General features: G+C 43.9%; 1 protein-coding gene across 1 annotated transcript in view; it reads right to left on the minus strand.

Moving 5' to 3' along the window:
• The window catches only part of CLINT1 (clathrin interactor 1), a 447,297-nt gene that overhangs the window by 270,147 nt on the left and 160,977 nt on the right, over positions 1-16,173 (minus strand). The gene's annotated exons all lie outside the window — the stretch shown is intronic.

Below are 16,173 nucleotides of genomic sequence, written 5' to 3' on the forward strand. Positions count from 1 at the left end.
GAATCTTCTCTAGCCCGCTAACAACTAAATCCTGAAAGGCTTCAGAACTTAAGAACCCGTGAGGTTGGGCATGAAATATTCATAGATAGGGGCCCCAGGGAGAACAATTAGAGGCTAGACAGTAGATTCGTTCTTCCCTCGGAGTGAGTTCCTGGCGTTTGAACAGCAGACTCGCTGACTGTATTAAAAATTCAACTCTACAAGGGGGTCTGCCTTTACACAAACATGTTCCATCATGTGGGTGAATTAAGTAGCAACAATCCCCACTACTAAGAGAGGCCAGACAATATTGCTCCCTCGCAACACTCATTCAACACAGACGGCAGCAAGTTTGAGCTACAGCTACTTTTTTTTACTACACAAGGTATACCTATTTAGTGCTTTTAAATAATACACATGTTTAACAGAACATGCTTTCAGTGTTTAGAGGAGAGTGCAGCACAAGCAGATACCTCTTTACTTAAAGATCACCTTGGATAAGGCAGGATAGCTTTTCTGGATGGAAGTAATATTTTATTGTACAAAGCTCATGTTTATTTGTAATGAAAATATGCAAACCGAGAGAAAGAAAATGGAAAACACCAAACAAGACAAAAAAAAAAAACACAAAAAAAAAAAACAGAATTTGTCGCATTAAACTAAAATAAAAACAATCTCAAAATCTACTTCAAAAAACAAACTGAAGTTAGACCACAGCTTATGTTTTTCACCTCTGATAACATTTAAGTATATCTGCCCAAAAAACAAAATCTAGCACAAAGACTAGCTAAAGAATGTGAAATAACTTTAACATTGATCACCCTAAACTGAACACAGGCAGAAGACCAGAGATTAAAATAAAGCTTTGTTTAATAATCTCATTCACCATTTTTCTACTACACCTGCTTAGCTAACAAGTTTAAACGCGACCACTCCAAAACTCATTTCTATGCCATTCTCAAGTTTTTCATCAAAGTTTACTATTTAAAATTAGTAAGACCCCTACTCTCGCTACCTAGACGAATTTGCCAAAACCAACAGTTCCAATTGGTTCACAAATGCGGAGTAAAGTAATTAATTATTTCCCTAGACTGAGCGCTGTGTGTGACCCGAAACTGGCTGTTGTCTCATTCTAGCAGAACAAAGTACATTCTCTGGATACAAGAAATCCAAATAACTTAACACACTGTAAGTCACTTGGGTTTCAGAGACAGTTGTGAATGACTAGCACCACCCTGAAGCCAATAGCATTCTTAATTTTCTTTTTTTTTTGGGCTGATCTCAGCTCCTGAGCTAGGCTTCTCAATTTAAAGCTTCATGTTAGCCTAATTTCAGTGAATGGAGTGATGGCTGTGCTCTGGTCTTTGACACTTATGAAGTGTTTGACAACATGACCAAGCATAAATGTTTTGACCTGCTTCAAGACTTGGCACATTATTAGGTGACTACCTTTAACAAAGAACCTAATCTGTCTCTTGCCCCATGGCATATCCACCATACGGTGACTGGTTAAGTTCATTATTGACCATTCAGGTCTCAAAGAATCTACTCGCTATGGAGAGTGAGATTTTATCAGGTAGAGCTATTATTAGGACCTACTGGTCCGTTCTGGTGGAACTTCAGCTGGAAATGAAGGAAAATGTTACTTACCCAGTAGACATATGTTCGTGGCATGTAGTGCTGTGGATTCACATGCTTTGCAGAAGTACACCATTTACTATTGGGCTTGGAGTGTTGCAAGTTTTTTTGTTCTAAGAATCTTTTTGAGTCACAAGATCGAGTGACTCCTCCTCTCGGTAAAACTGCCCATGGGCATAGAGTCCTTTGTTAGATTGTTTTCCAGCAGGTGGGTGAGGTGACATATTATGTATATATACACACAATATAAAAAAGATGTCCATGAGTCTAGAAAGGACAACATTAAGGTTCCATGCTGGAGGAACCCTGGGTGGAATAACCCTTTTAAGGTGAATTCTGAACAAAGTAATATGTTGTCTGATTTTGAGGTAAGAAGCTATAGCTGCTAAATTAAGTCTAACGGAGGAGTATGCTAAATCTGCCTTTTGTAAATGTGGCAGGTAACTAACAATGTCTTGCACTGTTGCTTTTTGAGTGGATCAATGTGTTTAGGATGACAGTAGCATACAAAATGTTTCCATTTTGCAGCATAACACTTTCTAGTCGTAGGTTTGCGTGCCTCTCTAAGAATGTCCATACATTCAGAGGGGAGTTGAAAATATCCAAACTCTAGGACTTCAGGAGCCATATTGCAAGACTGAGTGTCTGGATGTCTGATTTGTCCTCGCTTTTGAGTCAGGTCTGGTCTGTTGGGAGGTTTCTGGTGGGGAACCACAGAGAGATTCAACAGTGTTGTGTACCAAGGCTGACATGCCTGTGTGGGGGCTACAAGGATCATGGTGAGTGATGTTTGTCTCAGTTTGCAAACCAGAAATGGAATGAGTGAGAGAGCCTGAAAAGTGTAAGCAAATATCTCTGATCAATTCATCCATAGAGCATTGCCCTTGGACTGAGTATGTGGGTTTCTGGACGTGAGGTTTTGACATTTTGAATTTTCCCCACAGGTGAAAGTATTGGTGAAGTACTTGTTGGTGAAGTTCCCCATTCGTACACTTGTTACTGCATCCTCCTTAGGATGTCTGCAAAGTGATGATCCATTCCTGGGAGATAATCTGCCAGTAATTGAATGTGATGTGGAATTACCCATTTCCAAATTGTCTGAGCAAGAAGGGACAATTACTCGAAATAGTTGATGTGATATGTTTGTTGGATTGGATCCCACCTGCTTTGTACTGTAAGGCTGTTGAGATGAGCCCCCAACCTATCGGTGCTGCATCTGTAGTGAGCGTTATCTGGGGCACAGGGTCTTGAAAGGTCTACCCCTTGGAGATGTTGATGGGATTCCACCATTGCAGAGAGCGGTGAGTCTGGCGGTCCAACAAAATTAGATCCTGGAGAGGACCCTGTGACAGAGACCACTGTCGAGTTAGACATTGCTGTAAGGGATGCAAGTGTAGTCTGGCATAAGGAACAATGGCAATGCATGAACCATTATCCCTCATAGCTGCAATACTATTCTCAATGTGTAAGTGTGGTTCTCCTGTAATTGAGACAGAAGTGTTTGGAAGGCTTGAATGCGAGCTGGGTTTGGATATGCCAATCCTGAGTGAGTACTAAGAATTGCTCCCAGAGAAGGCTGTATCTGTGAGGGTTGGAGATGGGATTTGAGGAAGTTGATTGTAAATCCCAGAGTGTGTAGAAGATTTACTGTGTACAATGTATGATTCTGACATTGTTGAATGGCATCTGCTTTGATGAGCCAGTCCAAGTATAGGAAGACATGAATATGTTGTCTTCTGAGGAATGCGGCAACTACTGCTATACAATTTGTGAATACTTTGGGAGAGGTTGTTACCCTGAGTGGTAAAACCTCAAACTGATAGTGCTTTCCCCCAATGACAAATCTGAGGTATCTGTGATGTGCTGGATGTATGGCAATGTGAAAATAATTATCCTTGAGATCTAAGGCGGTCATGTAATCGCCTTGCGCCAATAGGGGAATAACATCCTGCACAGTAACCATATGCAGATGCTCTGAAAGGATGAATAGGTAAAGAGGTCAGAGATCCAGAATTGGTCTTAGTGACTCATCTTCCTTTGGTATAAGGAAGTATAGGGAATATACTCCTAACCCTTGTTGAGACAGGGGAACTTGTTCTATAGCCCCTTTGAGAAGAAGGGTTTGTACCTCTTCTTTCAAAAGAAAGAGATGGTTGTGTGAAAGTTTTTGAACCCGAGGGGGGATATTTGGTGGAGTGGAAATGAGCTCTAGACAGTAACTATGTTGGATAATGGATAGAACCCAACAATCTGTGATGATATTGGACCACTGGGGATAGACATTTGCTAGTCTTCCCCCCTACTGGAGAGGTGTGTGTTGGAGGAATCTGTAAGCAGTCACCGACGTGTGTTTGAGGCAGAACCGCTAGAGGTGGATGCCTTACCTCTGCCTTTATTATTTGCGCCCCTGTAAGAGCCTCTCAAGGAACCTCTATTGTAAAGGTGTGTTCCTTGTTTGATCTGGGAGGTGGAGGGCTCGATAGAAGATGTTTTGAAACCTCTCCTAAATTGTAGTCTACAAAGGTTACCCCTACTTGGTGTAGTTATAGTAGGGCCCCCATACCTTTAGCTGTCTCTGAATCTTTTTTCAGCTTGTCAATGGTGGTATCAACTTCTGGGCCAAACAAGTGTTCTTTATCGAAAGGAATGTTGAGAACTGCCTGTTGTATTTCTGGCTTGGAGCCTGAGCATCTCAGCCAAGCATGCCTTCTTATAATAAACACTGGTGTTTACACCATGTGCCACAGTATCCGTTGAATCAATGGCACATCTATCTAATTGAATTGTTTGAGATTGCCTGCCCTTCTGGGTCTGTCTCCTGACCCCTTTTTTGATGCTCCTGTGGAAGGTACTGAAGCAGTTTTTCCATCTCCTCCTAGTTGGCCCTATTGTATCTTGCCAAAAGTGCCTGTGATCTTGCAATTCTCCAATGATTAGCAGCTTGTGCAACTACTCTTTTCCAGGTTGCATCAAGTTTTTTGGTCTCTTTATCAGGAGGAGGAGGAACGTCTCCTGTGGACTGACTATTAGCACGCTTTTGTGTTGCACTTACGACTATAGAGACAGGAGGTACTTGTGATTTAATAAATATAGGATCCAACCGTGCTGCCTTGGACTTTTTGTTAACCCTTGGGGTAATAACCCTTGCCCTAACAGGTTCTTTAAAGATATCTGTGGCATGTCTAAGCATACCTGGCAACATCGGTAGGAACTGACTCTTTTTGTGAGTGCTGGTCAAAGTATCAAAGAGGAAATCTTCTTCAATGGGGTCAGTGTGCATATGTACATTATTGTATGCAGCTGCTCATGCAATAATCTGATTTTAAGCTGTTGAATCTTCATGGGGTGAAGGCCTTGCTGTATACAAATCAGGGTCATTGGAGAGTATGGGATCTGGATTATATAAATCTCATGCATCTACATCCTGTGGAATTTTACCTATTTCAACTCCATGAGGCGATGATGACCCTTGTGGAAAATATTGTGCCTCTATAAAAGATGTAGGAGATTGTGGTGGTGGAGGAGTAAGAGGAAGTACAGGAGAGTGAGGTGGAGAAGGTTGAGGGTGATCTGGAACCTTGTCTTTGCCCGTCAAGATTTTTTTAGGATGAGTAGTATCCGATGTCTCTTGAAAGGTAAGTCTCCTTTTAATTTGAACAGTGGGAGAAGCAATTATTTTGCCTGTTCCCTTCTGTATGTGGATCTGGCGCTGACGCGTGTCCATTAGTTCCAGAATTAGCTCCACTGGTGAAGTTGCTCCAAATTAAAGAGTGGTGTCCTTGGAAGCCATTGTCCTCGGTTCTGACGTTTTCGGAATGGAAGCCTTTTGTCGAACTGAAGGTGTTAGCTCCGAAACTGACGTCAAAGGCTTCTTTCTCTGAGCCAAAATAGTCGGATTGAAAACTCAACTGAGATTGTGTGGGGTGCTGTGGAACCCGTGGTTGATGCCGAAAACGTCTTGGCAATTTTCAGTGCCGAGCCGTAGGGCGGGGCATCTGAATGTAACTTTCAGATCCGATCACAGCCCGAAGACAAGCTTAGATGCTTTTTTCAAAGTCCTTAGATGGGAAGTTGGGGCTGATGTACTCACATGTGGTGCTGCAGGAATCAGCTGACTCTCAGTCAGATTCGACGTCTGACTCGGAATCTTGAATAGAGGCGCTTGCCTGATGTCAGATTTCCTCCTATGAATGTTCCTCTCTGAAGATGTCGGGAGTGTCGTCCGGTGTCTTTCACGCCATCGCTAACAAACGTGCTCTTTGGTCTCAGAGAGTCTTACTGGCTCTAAAAGACCTACATGTGTTGCAGTTCTCTTCTTTATGTTCCAGGGACAAGCACAAATTACACCCCAGGTTTTGAACAGTGTTGAAATCTGGAGTGGCATCGAGGACAGAAACTAAATGGAGTCTGTTCCATCAGCCCTGCATATTTTTTGACTGCACCCGAAGGAGTAGGCCCAAGAAGGGCGTCAACACCCCAAACAGCGGTAAACCAACCCGACGCAGGAATTCCCATTGAGTACTTTAAGTTTGGGAAAACACAATCAAAATACTATAGCGTTGCTGAAATAAAGACAGAAGGGAAAGTTTGGAAGAAACCGAGATGAGAAATGCCGGAGCAAGAGGAAACATGTCTGAACCCGATGGCAGAGAGAACAATCTAACAAAGGACTCGGTGCCCATGCGCAGTATCACCAAGAGGAGGAGTCACTCGATCTTGTGACTCAAAAAGATTCTTCGAACAAAAACAACTTGCAACACTCCAAGCCCAACACTAGATGGCAGATTTATGCAAAGCACGTGTATCTATAGTCACACATGCCATCAAACTAGGTGTTCTGTTCATTCAGAAAAAGAATGAACGATAGAAATGCCTTTAAATCTTGTTTTAGCTTGACATAATTACGGTCTGTTCAAGGGCAGATGTCAAATGTCAGTTTTTCTTTTTACTAAGTGCTGTTTATCTTGTCCTGAATGGTGCTTAATTCTTTCCTCTTACTACAGTTAGATGATTTTGTAAAGTGAGCTTTCTGACAAACATTGTGAAACAAAAGGCTGTAGGAGGTCAGTTTTTCTAACACATTTAAATATCTTGTAAATAAATGTACAAATATTTAAAAATATATCAGGAGTTACAAATGCACTTTTTTGTAATTCAAAGTGTGATGCAAAGACTTAAATAGGAGCAAAACAAATCAGGACACTTTACTTGGTGATGTCCAAATGACAAATATTTGCACAAGCTTGATTTCCAAACATTACTGTTTGTACACTATATTGTAGTATCAGTAAATCTGCATGTGACAAACATTTTGCAGCTATTAAAATGTAAAATCTGCTGCTTGGAAATAACAGTACGCTACCACTTCATGCTTTAGTTACATATTCATTAAAAGTGGTAGTTTTGAACCATGGATTATTGCCCCGCCCCAATGACAATGCTGTTAATGAAGTAAGAGCAGGACCACTGGAATCAGCAAGAGATCCAAATTATGCGGCAGGGTTGAGTAAATTATGTGGCAAGAAAAGTAAAATTAAAGGCCTAATGCTGCACATTTTGCAATATTACTTCATGAATTTGTCATTTTTAGGGTCGAGCCTGCGTTGCATGTGCTCGCGCATGCGTATCGCAGCAAGACTCTTTTGTATTTAGAAAAGGGCTCGGAGCCCTATCAACTTCACGTCAGTGTTTTTTATTGGTTCGTGGGCTTGCCTAATAAAATCTGCTTGCTTTCATTCGTCGAAGGCAGGCATAACTCATTCCTTTTCCGGTGGCTAGCCCTCCTCGAGCGCAGCGACCAAGTACAGAAAACATGCGAGGCTCACTGTTTTCCATCGGGCTAGTGGACTTCTTTTTCTCTAATTTACGAGCGCAATCTCGCTTGGCAGAAGTCGAGCGCTTTACATAGTTAATTTCACTTTTTCGGGTTATGTACATAAATGCACTTTTGCCCGATAGGTGAAAAGTCGGGTTAGGAGTTTACAACGCGATCAGCTCTAACATGAGCAAACGCGAGACCCGTTGCATTGCTCTCTGAGGACAGGAACAAAAGCCTGCTCTGGGTGGAGATGCTTCACACCTCCCCCCTGCAGGAACTGTAACACCTAGCAGTGAGCTTCAAAGGCTCAGGCTTCGTGTTACAATGCCCCAGGGCACTCCACCTAGTGGAGATGCCTGCCCCCTGGACTCAGCCCCCACTTTTGGCGGCAAGTCCAGGAGGGATAATGAGAAACAAAAAGTCACTGGCCAGTCAGGACAGCCCCTAAGGCAACCTGAGCTGAGGTGACTCTGACTTTTAGAAATCCTCCATCTTGCAGATGGGGGATTCCCCCAATAGGATTAGGGATGTGCCCCCCTCCCCTCAGGGAGGAGGCACAAAGAGGGTGTAGCCACCCTCAAGGACAGTAGCCATTGGCTACTGCCCTCCCAGACCTAAACACACCCCTAAATTCAGTATTTAGGGGCTCCCCAGAACCAAGGAACTCAGATTCCTGCAACCTAAGAAGAAGAGGACTGCTAAGCTGAAAAACCCTGCAGAGAAGACGGAGACACCAACAGCTTTGGCCCCAGCTCTACCGGCCTGTCTCCCCACTTCGAAAAGACACTGCTCCAGCGACGCTTTCCCCAGGACCAGCGACCTCTGAATCCTCAAAGGACTGCCCTGCTCTAGAAGGACCAAGAAACTCCAGAGGACAGTGGCCCTGTTCACCCAAGACTGCAACTTTGTTTCCAAAGGAGCAACTTTAAAACAACTTGCGTTTCCCACCGGAAGCGTGAGACTTGCTACTCTGCACCCAACGCCCCCGGCTCGACTTGTGGAGAAACAACACTTCAGGGAGGACTCCCTGGCGACTGCAAGACCGTGAGTAGCCAGAGTTGCCCCCCCTGAGCGCCCACAGTGACGCCTGAAGAGGGAATTCCGAGGCTCCCCCTGACCGCGACTGCCTGACTCCCAGATCCGGACGCCTGGTAAAGTCTCTGCACCCGCAGCCCCAAGGACCAGAAAAATCGGAACTCCAGTGAAGGAGTGACCCCCAGGAGGCCCTCTCCCTTTACGAGCGCAATCTCGCTTGGCAGAAGTCGAGCGCTTTACATAGTTAATTTCACTTTTTCGGGTTATGTACATAAATGCACTTTTGCCCGATAGGTGAAAAGTCGGGTTAGGAGTTTACAACGCGATCAGCTCTAACATGAGCAAACGCGAGACCCGTTGCATTGCTCTCTGAGGACAGGAACAAAAGCCTGCTCTGGGTGGAGATGCTTCACACCTCCCCCCTGCAGGAACTGTAACACCTAGCAGTGAGCTTCAAAGGCTCAGGCTTCGTGTTACAATGCCCCAGGGCACTCCACCTAGTGGAGATGCCTGCCCCCTGGACTCAGCCCCCACTTTTGGCGGCAAGTCCAGGAGGGATAATGAGAAACAAAAAGTCACTGGCCAGTCAGGACAGCCCCTAAGGCAACCTGAGCTGAGGTGACTCTGACTTTTAGAAATCCTCCATCTTGCAGATGGGGGATTCCCCCAATAGGATTAGGGATGTGCCCCCCTCCCCTCAGGGAGGAGGCACAAAGAGGGTGTAGCCACCCTCAAGGACAGTAGCCATTGGCTACTGCCCTCCCAGACCTAAACACACCCCTAAATTCAGTATTTAGGGGCTCCCCAGAACCAAGGAACTCAGATTCCTGCAACCTAAGAAGAAGAGGACTGCTAAGCTGAAAAACCCTGCAGAGAAGACGGAGACACCAACAGCTTTGGCCCCAGCTCTACCGGCCTGTCTCCCCACTTCGAAAAGACACTGCTCCAGCGACGCTTTCCCCAGGACCAGCGACCTCTGAATCCTCAAAGGACTGCCCTGCTCTAGAAGGACCAAGAAACTCCAGAGGACAGTGGCCCTGTTCACCCAAGACTGCAACTTTGTTTCCAAAGGAGCAACTTTAAAACAACTTGCGTTTCCCACCGGAAGCGTGAGACTTGCTACTCTGCACCCAACGCCCCCGGCTCGACTTGTGGAGAAACAACACTTCAGGGAGGACTCCCTGGCGACTGCAAGACCGTGAGTAGCCAGAGTTGCCCCCCCTGAGCGCCCACAGTGACGCCTGAAGAGGGAATTCCGAGGCTCCCCCTGACCGCGACTGCCTGACTCCCAGATCCGGACGCCTGGTAAAGTCTCTGCACCCGCAGCCCCAAGGACCAGAAAAATCGGAACTCCAGTGAAGGAGTGACCCCCAGGAGGCCCTCTCCCTTGCCCAGGTGGTGGCTACCCAGAGGAGCCCCCCCCCCCCCAACCCTCCCTCCCCTTGCCGGCATCGCTGAAGAGACCCCTTGGTCTCCCATTGATTTACATTGGAAACCCGACGCGTGTTTGCACACTGCACCCGGCCGGCCCCGTGCTGCTGAGGGTGTACTTTCTGTGCTAACTTGTGTCCCCCCCGGTGCCCTACAAAACCCCCCTGGTCTGCCCTCCTAAGACGCGGGTACTTACCTGCTGGCAGACTGGAACCGGGGCACCCCCTTCTCCATTGAAGCCTATGCGTTTTGGGCACCACTTTGACCTCTGCACCTGACTGGCCCTGAGCTGCTGGTGTGGTAACTTTGGGGTTGCTCTGAACCCCCAACGGTGGGCTACTTTGGACCCAAACTTGAACCCCGTAGGTGGTTTTCTTACCTGCAAGAACTAACAAACTCTTACTCCCCTTAGGAACTGTGAAAATTGCACTGTGTCTAGTTTTAAAATAGCTATATGTGATTTATGTGACAAGTATATATGCTATTGTGATTATTCAAAGTTCCTAAAGTACCTACTTGCAATACCTTTCATTTGAAGTATTACATGTAAAATTTGAACCTGTGGTTCTTAAAATAAACTAAGAAAATATATTTTTCTATACAAAAACCTATTGGCCTGGAATTGTCTTTGAGTGTATGTTCCTCATTTATTGCCTGTGTGTGTACAACAAATGCTTAACACTACTCCTTTGATAAGCCTACTGCTCGACCACACTACCACAAAATAGAGCATTGGTATTATCTCTTTTTGCCACTATCTTACCTCTAAGGGGAACCCTTGGACTCTGTGCATACTATTCCTTACTTTGAAATAGTGCATACAGAGCCAACTTCCTACAGTAATCATGAAGATCATGCAGATGGCAGAGAAGGGGTGGGCATTGAAACACCCAGTTAGGTGCTGAGTGAGAGATATGGACAATCACATAACTGAGCTGGCTGAGAACTAATCCTTAAGCAAACAAATTACTGACCCTTAATGACCATAAGAACTTCTTTAATGACTGCCTCTTGACTATGGGATCTTGCACTCCAACTGCCACAGCTAGAGGAATGAAGCTACATACTTTTATTGCAAATAGTAAGTGGTGTGCTATTTGTGACCTGTCTCAAGGGATAAGCTTGGGCCACACTCTACTAGCCCCTTGCCAGTATCTGATAGAGGAACCATGGGGAAAAAGAAGGCAATCTGTAGCAAGGCATCATTATGGGGTAACTCTACAACAATAGATTTATTTCTGGCTAAAGCTGTAAGTGTCGTCCCTAAACAGATTGACCTGGCGGAGAGCCGTTTGTCTCTAGGGTGCATTTGATCAGCACCTGTTACTACTGGTACAGAAGCTATGGAGAGAGCGCTTGATTCATTTGACATAATGTAATGCTATATGTATTTAATCACCGGTTCCACCTTGACCACTGACTCCATTTTGTACTTAGCTTAGCTTCAAGCGCTGTCACACTGGTGGCACAGGTATCTTTCCACCCACAGCTTGCCAAAGTGTTTTTGCTTTTTCTCACTAGGAAAGGGAACATAACATGGGGGAGGAATGTAGAGAAAGGATGTACCAGTCTGAGAATGTTTATGATAGAGCACAGTACAGCTCAGTCTTGGAAACACACTGAGATCTGGCCAGTGTCTTTGTTTTTTCAACACGGACCTGGTACGGCCAGCACTTGAATTTCACAACTTACTCAAAGGAGGGGGGGTTTCTAGAACCTTCCTCTTAAGTTTGTTTAAAGTATATAAGGTAGGGAAGAAAGAACTCATCTGTAGGAATGGACGCACTGCGCAGAGAATAACCCCATCAGGGTTTTTCTCTCTTGTCTCAGTTGGCCAGGGTTCCACAACCTGAAGTTGGCAGACAAGGGATGATGTCGGAGTCAAGCCCCATGGTGATGCATTTTTAATTCTTATTTCTAGCTTTGCGGTTATATATATATATATATATATATATATATATATATATATATATATATATATATATATTTCATTCATTGTTGATGTACTGTATTTTCTTTGATCATTATTTTTCTTTTACTGTGATTATTTTAAGAGTTCCATGTGTGTTGTTCACGTTATTATCTTTGTGTAACTTGGGAAGTGCCTTAATAAATTCATGACCAGGCTAAGCGTGCTGCACTCCTTTCACTTCATTCCCTATCGGTCTGAAGTAAAGCAGAAAACATGACAAGCTCTGTTTTGGACTCTAGCCAGGGACAGCTTTTTGCTGGCACAGTTGCACCCAAGCCCAGTGAGGAATGGCAAGCTTGTGCACTACCAGTATCTTCACCAGCTGCTCAGCGCAAGAGAAAGGCTAGGCATGCTGTTGTCTCATTATCTCCTCCTTCAATGTCAGGCATTAGTGAACAGAACAACATGAATATCGCACAGAACCTCGGATGGGATAAAGCTTTTTAAAGATTATTAGCTTCCCTGAAAGAGTGTTTGAATCCTCAGAAAGAGACTGGATAATCTACAGACAACAATTGGGAAACTTTTGACTGTATCACAGGAGCAGCAGAAGGTGCTTCAAAAGGGGACTGTGAATGAGGTAAGGAGCCTTGATGCAGCTACACTGAGCCATCCTCTTTCAGGAGGATTTTCTTTCTATAATTACTACTCAGGAAGTTCTAAAGGCTAATGGCCATCAGTGGCCCAGACTGAGCCTGCAGCCTAGTTTGTGCCAGGTAGCCCCAGTCCACGCACCCAGTTCGTCTGTTTCTACTGTGACCCAAGGGACATCTGGTAATGTCTCGCAACAGCTTCAGTCTGCAATACAAGTCCCAAAGCTATGGGTGATAAATAGCCTCCTCCGTGTTGCTCATACTTTGTTGTCTTTGCTGGTGTTCCCCTAGTGCCCAATTTCCATTGTAATTCCATTATTCGTAATAAGGTGTGTCACTGGTCAATTGGTCCAATTTTGATGTGCGAGACTATGAAAATATTTTATTGGCATGACGAGTCGCCTGGGACAGACCATCTATTAAGTCCATCTAAGGAGACTGTATTATTGTTAATTTTAGGTACCCTCTGAATGCGGAAATTGTTTTGTCCCAGGCTTTTGACACAAATGGTGATGTTAAAGCTCCGTCTCTTGGCTTTTTTATAGGCCTTTCGATCTTGGACAGCATACAGTTTTACCTTCGGCACTGTCAGCATCAAAGACTCATGATGATATTTATGGTGTGTGTAGTAACCATTTTGAACCATTAATGGACCTTAACAGTCAGGATTGACAGTATATGGGCCCTCAGAAATTACCTATGTATTACAGACAGGGAAGTAATTCCGGGTCATTTTAGTGGTTTTTTTTACATTCTATTACTGGAAATGACAGTACGCTACCACTTCATGCTTTAGTTACATATTCATTAAAAGTGGTATTCTATTACTGATACGATCCCATGTGCTCCTGTTACTGGGTTGGATACAGCTAATACCACCCTACCGTCACAATGTAGTATCCCCTTTGGTAGGGATGTAGAGAGAGAGACATAAGTAGAAGGCTCAAATGGTGATAAGCATTTTGCTTAGATTAGTTGGACTGTGGCTGGCCTTAAAAGTAAGATCCACAATCCAGAATGGCTTTCTTTTATTAATAATTTTGATTTTATTTTTCTTCATGAAACCTGGGATGTTTCATCAATTGTTTGTAATAGCTTCTCCTGTTATTGTTGCCCAGCTGTTGCCTCTCCGTATGGAAGAGCCAATGGAGGCCTTGCCATCTCGGTTAAGCTTAACGTCAGAATTAAAGTATCAATCAAGAATATGAGCGGTTCACCTTATCAAGCTTAGCTCATCCAGGATTGTAAGTGTTCTTTTAATTTATATTTAGTTAATTTTTATGATAATGATCTTTATAACTCCTATGGTAATCTATTTGAGAAGTTATTTTGTTTTATTGCAGGTTTGAAGCCATGAGGGAAGAGTATAAACTCTCAACCGCAAATTTTAATCCGTGGGGATTTTAATGCAAAGATGGATACTGAAAAAAACAGAGCTAAGTTCCAAGAGCACAACTTTTGGACGTTGCCCAATGGGATTCAAGGAGTCGGAACCTGAGGGATTCAGTTGCGCGGTAGGATCTGGTAGATGCAGTTAACTATTTTAAATGCTCTTGTTTAGATAAGCCAACATTTAGAGGAGGGGGATGAGAATCAATCAATGATTATATATTTGCCTCCAAAAGCTGCTTGCATTGGTGTGTAAACAGCATAGTGACTGAAACCAAATGGAGCAATCACAATGCCCTTTTTGTCGATAGTGTTTTTCCATTTGACAAGGATAACAGACAAGCGGTGTGTTATGGCATTACCAAACACAACAATGATGGTCTAAGGGGTAGAGTGGCACCTCAAAGATCCTGCAGTGACTTTAAGTGGCCTTTTTAAAGAAAACCTGACTTTCCTGGGCGGTCTAATGGAAGGGTCCAGGGACAAGCTATTTTCTAGTTTTCAGCTATTATGTGCCATTGTCAAGAACTTTTTATTGAAACGTCTTAAACCCATGTCAGAATGCCCTCGCTGGTTTAATGCTCAGCCGCTAATCGTTGCCTGAGGAAGGCGTTAGCCGCAACCTCCAGGGATGAAAATGCAGTTCAGGAAGCTAGACAGATGTATAAAAAGGCCAAAGAACGTAAGTGCTTCCTATTTAGAAAAGATTGGGATATGCTCGAAATGGCCGCTGCACATAAAGCAGCAAGGTATTTTGGGGGACAATAAATAGGCTCTATCAGAGAATCCCGTCCAAATAACCTTTTGAGCAGTAATATCTCAGGTCAAGAATGTGTTAACGCATTTTACTGGTTTATATTAAAAAACGAGAGGGACAGGGAGTGCAAGGATGCTTTGCAATAGTCCCTTGCCCACTTGAATTCATTACAAGTTACTGTACAAGAGGTTGAGGCTGCTATTCATGCTAGTGCTGGCGGCAAAGCACGAGGTCGGGATGGGATCCCCATGGACCTATTTAGATGCAACTCTGATCTGTGGGGACCCTTACTTACTGTTTTCAATAACACTTTGTGCAATAGGATCCTCGAGTCTTGGTCACTTTCTATAACTGTGCCAATTTCCAAAAAAAGATAGGGGGTCACCCAAATGCTATAGGCCCATATCCTTGGTTGACAGCTCTGTTAAGATATTGGGGAGGACCATTTTTAACCGCTTGTAACTATGGGCTACAGAGACTAAAATACTATCCCCTTGTCAGTATGGCCTCACTCCAGTCCTTGGTACAGTTGAGCAGTGCATGAATTTACATCTGATAATAAGTAACTATACAGTTGCCAGGGGCTGCCCACTGTACCTGGCTTTCATGGACCTGTCAACCGATTTGAACTGTCTGAATAGAAGTAAGCTGTGACTGATTAAATTAGAGGTAGATGTTGCCTTAGTCAACTTTTTGCATGGTGTTCATGAAAGTCTTGGCGCAAGGGTGCGATACGGCCAATCTGGTTAACTGTCCGATATTTTCCCTTTAACAAGCAGGATACGACAGCGTGCATGCTAGCATCTCTTCTTTTTGCTCTATATATTTATAGTTTAAGTGCCTATTTATCAAATTCAACTCTGGAGGTGCTGAAAATTTCCAACTCTGCTGTTCTGGCTTTACTGTATGCTGATGACGTAGTTTTGTTGGCTAGAACCCCTCATGCATAACGTAGCCTGGTTGATGCTTTTGTGTTATTTATGCGCAGCTTAGATATTGAAGCAAATTTTGGAAAATCGCACATCATGGCTTGTGGGCCTGGTAGGAAAACTGTGTCAGTCCTAAAAATGGGGGAAAATTCTCTTAGTGCGATTGGGATTTTTGTTACCTGGGTTTCGATTTTTCCTCAAGCAATACCTGGCCGACACAAGTAAACACAGCACGGCGGAAACTTGGAAGGTCGTCAAGTTCTCTCATTAACTTTAAAAAAAAAAAACAGCAGGTCTACAATTTCCCCTTTTATTGAAGTGTATAAAATGCAATGCATTCCTACAGCTATATATGGAGCTGAGCGTGGGGGTGTCAGAATGTGACTGCTATACAACTAGAAGAAAAACAAATCTGTAGAGGGCTGTTGAACCTCCCGCCCTCAAGCGCAATCTTCATTTTACACTCCGAACTGAATTTAGAGTACATTTCAGACAATATAAGATTGGCGCCACTCTTGCCATAGGTGGGCGTGTGGTGCAATAAAGAGGCAAGTCTTAAAAGGGAAGTAATAATGGATTGTGTGACTTTAGGTAACAGGCTTTCTATCCCCTGGCTGAATTATGTTGGTAAA

Source organism: Pleurodeles waltl, chromosome 7 (genome assembly GCF_031143425.1).
Source record: "Pleurodeles waltl isolate 20211129_DDA chromosome 7, aPleWal1.hap1.20221129, whole genome shotgun sequence".
In the NCBI taxonomy this organism is placed as follows: domain Eukaryota; kingdom Metazoa; phylum Chordata; class Amphibia; order Caudata; family Salamandridae; genus Pleurodeles; species Pleurodeles waltl.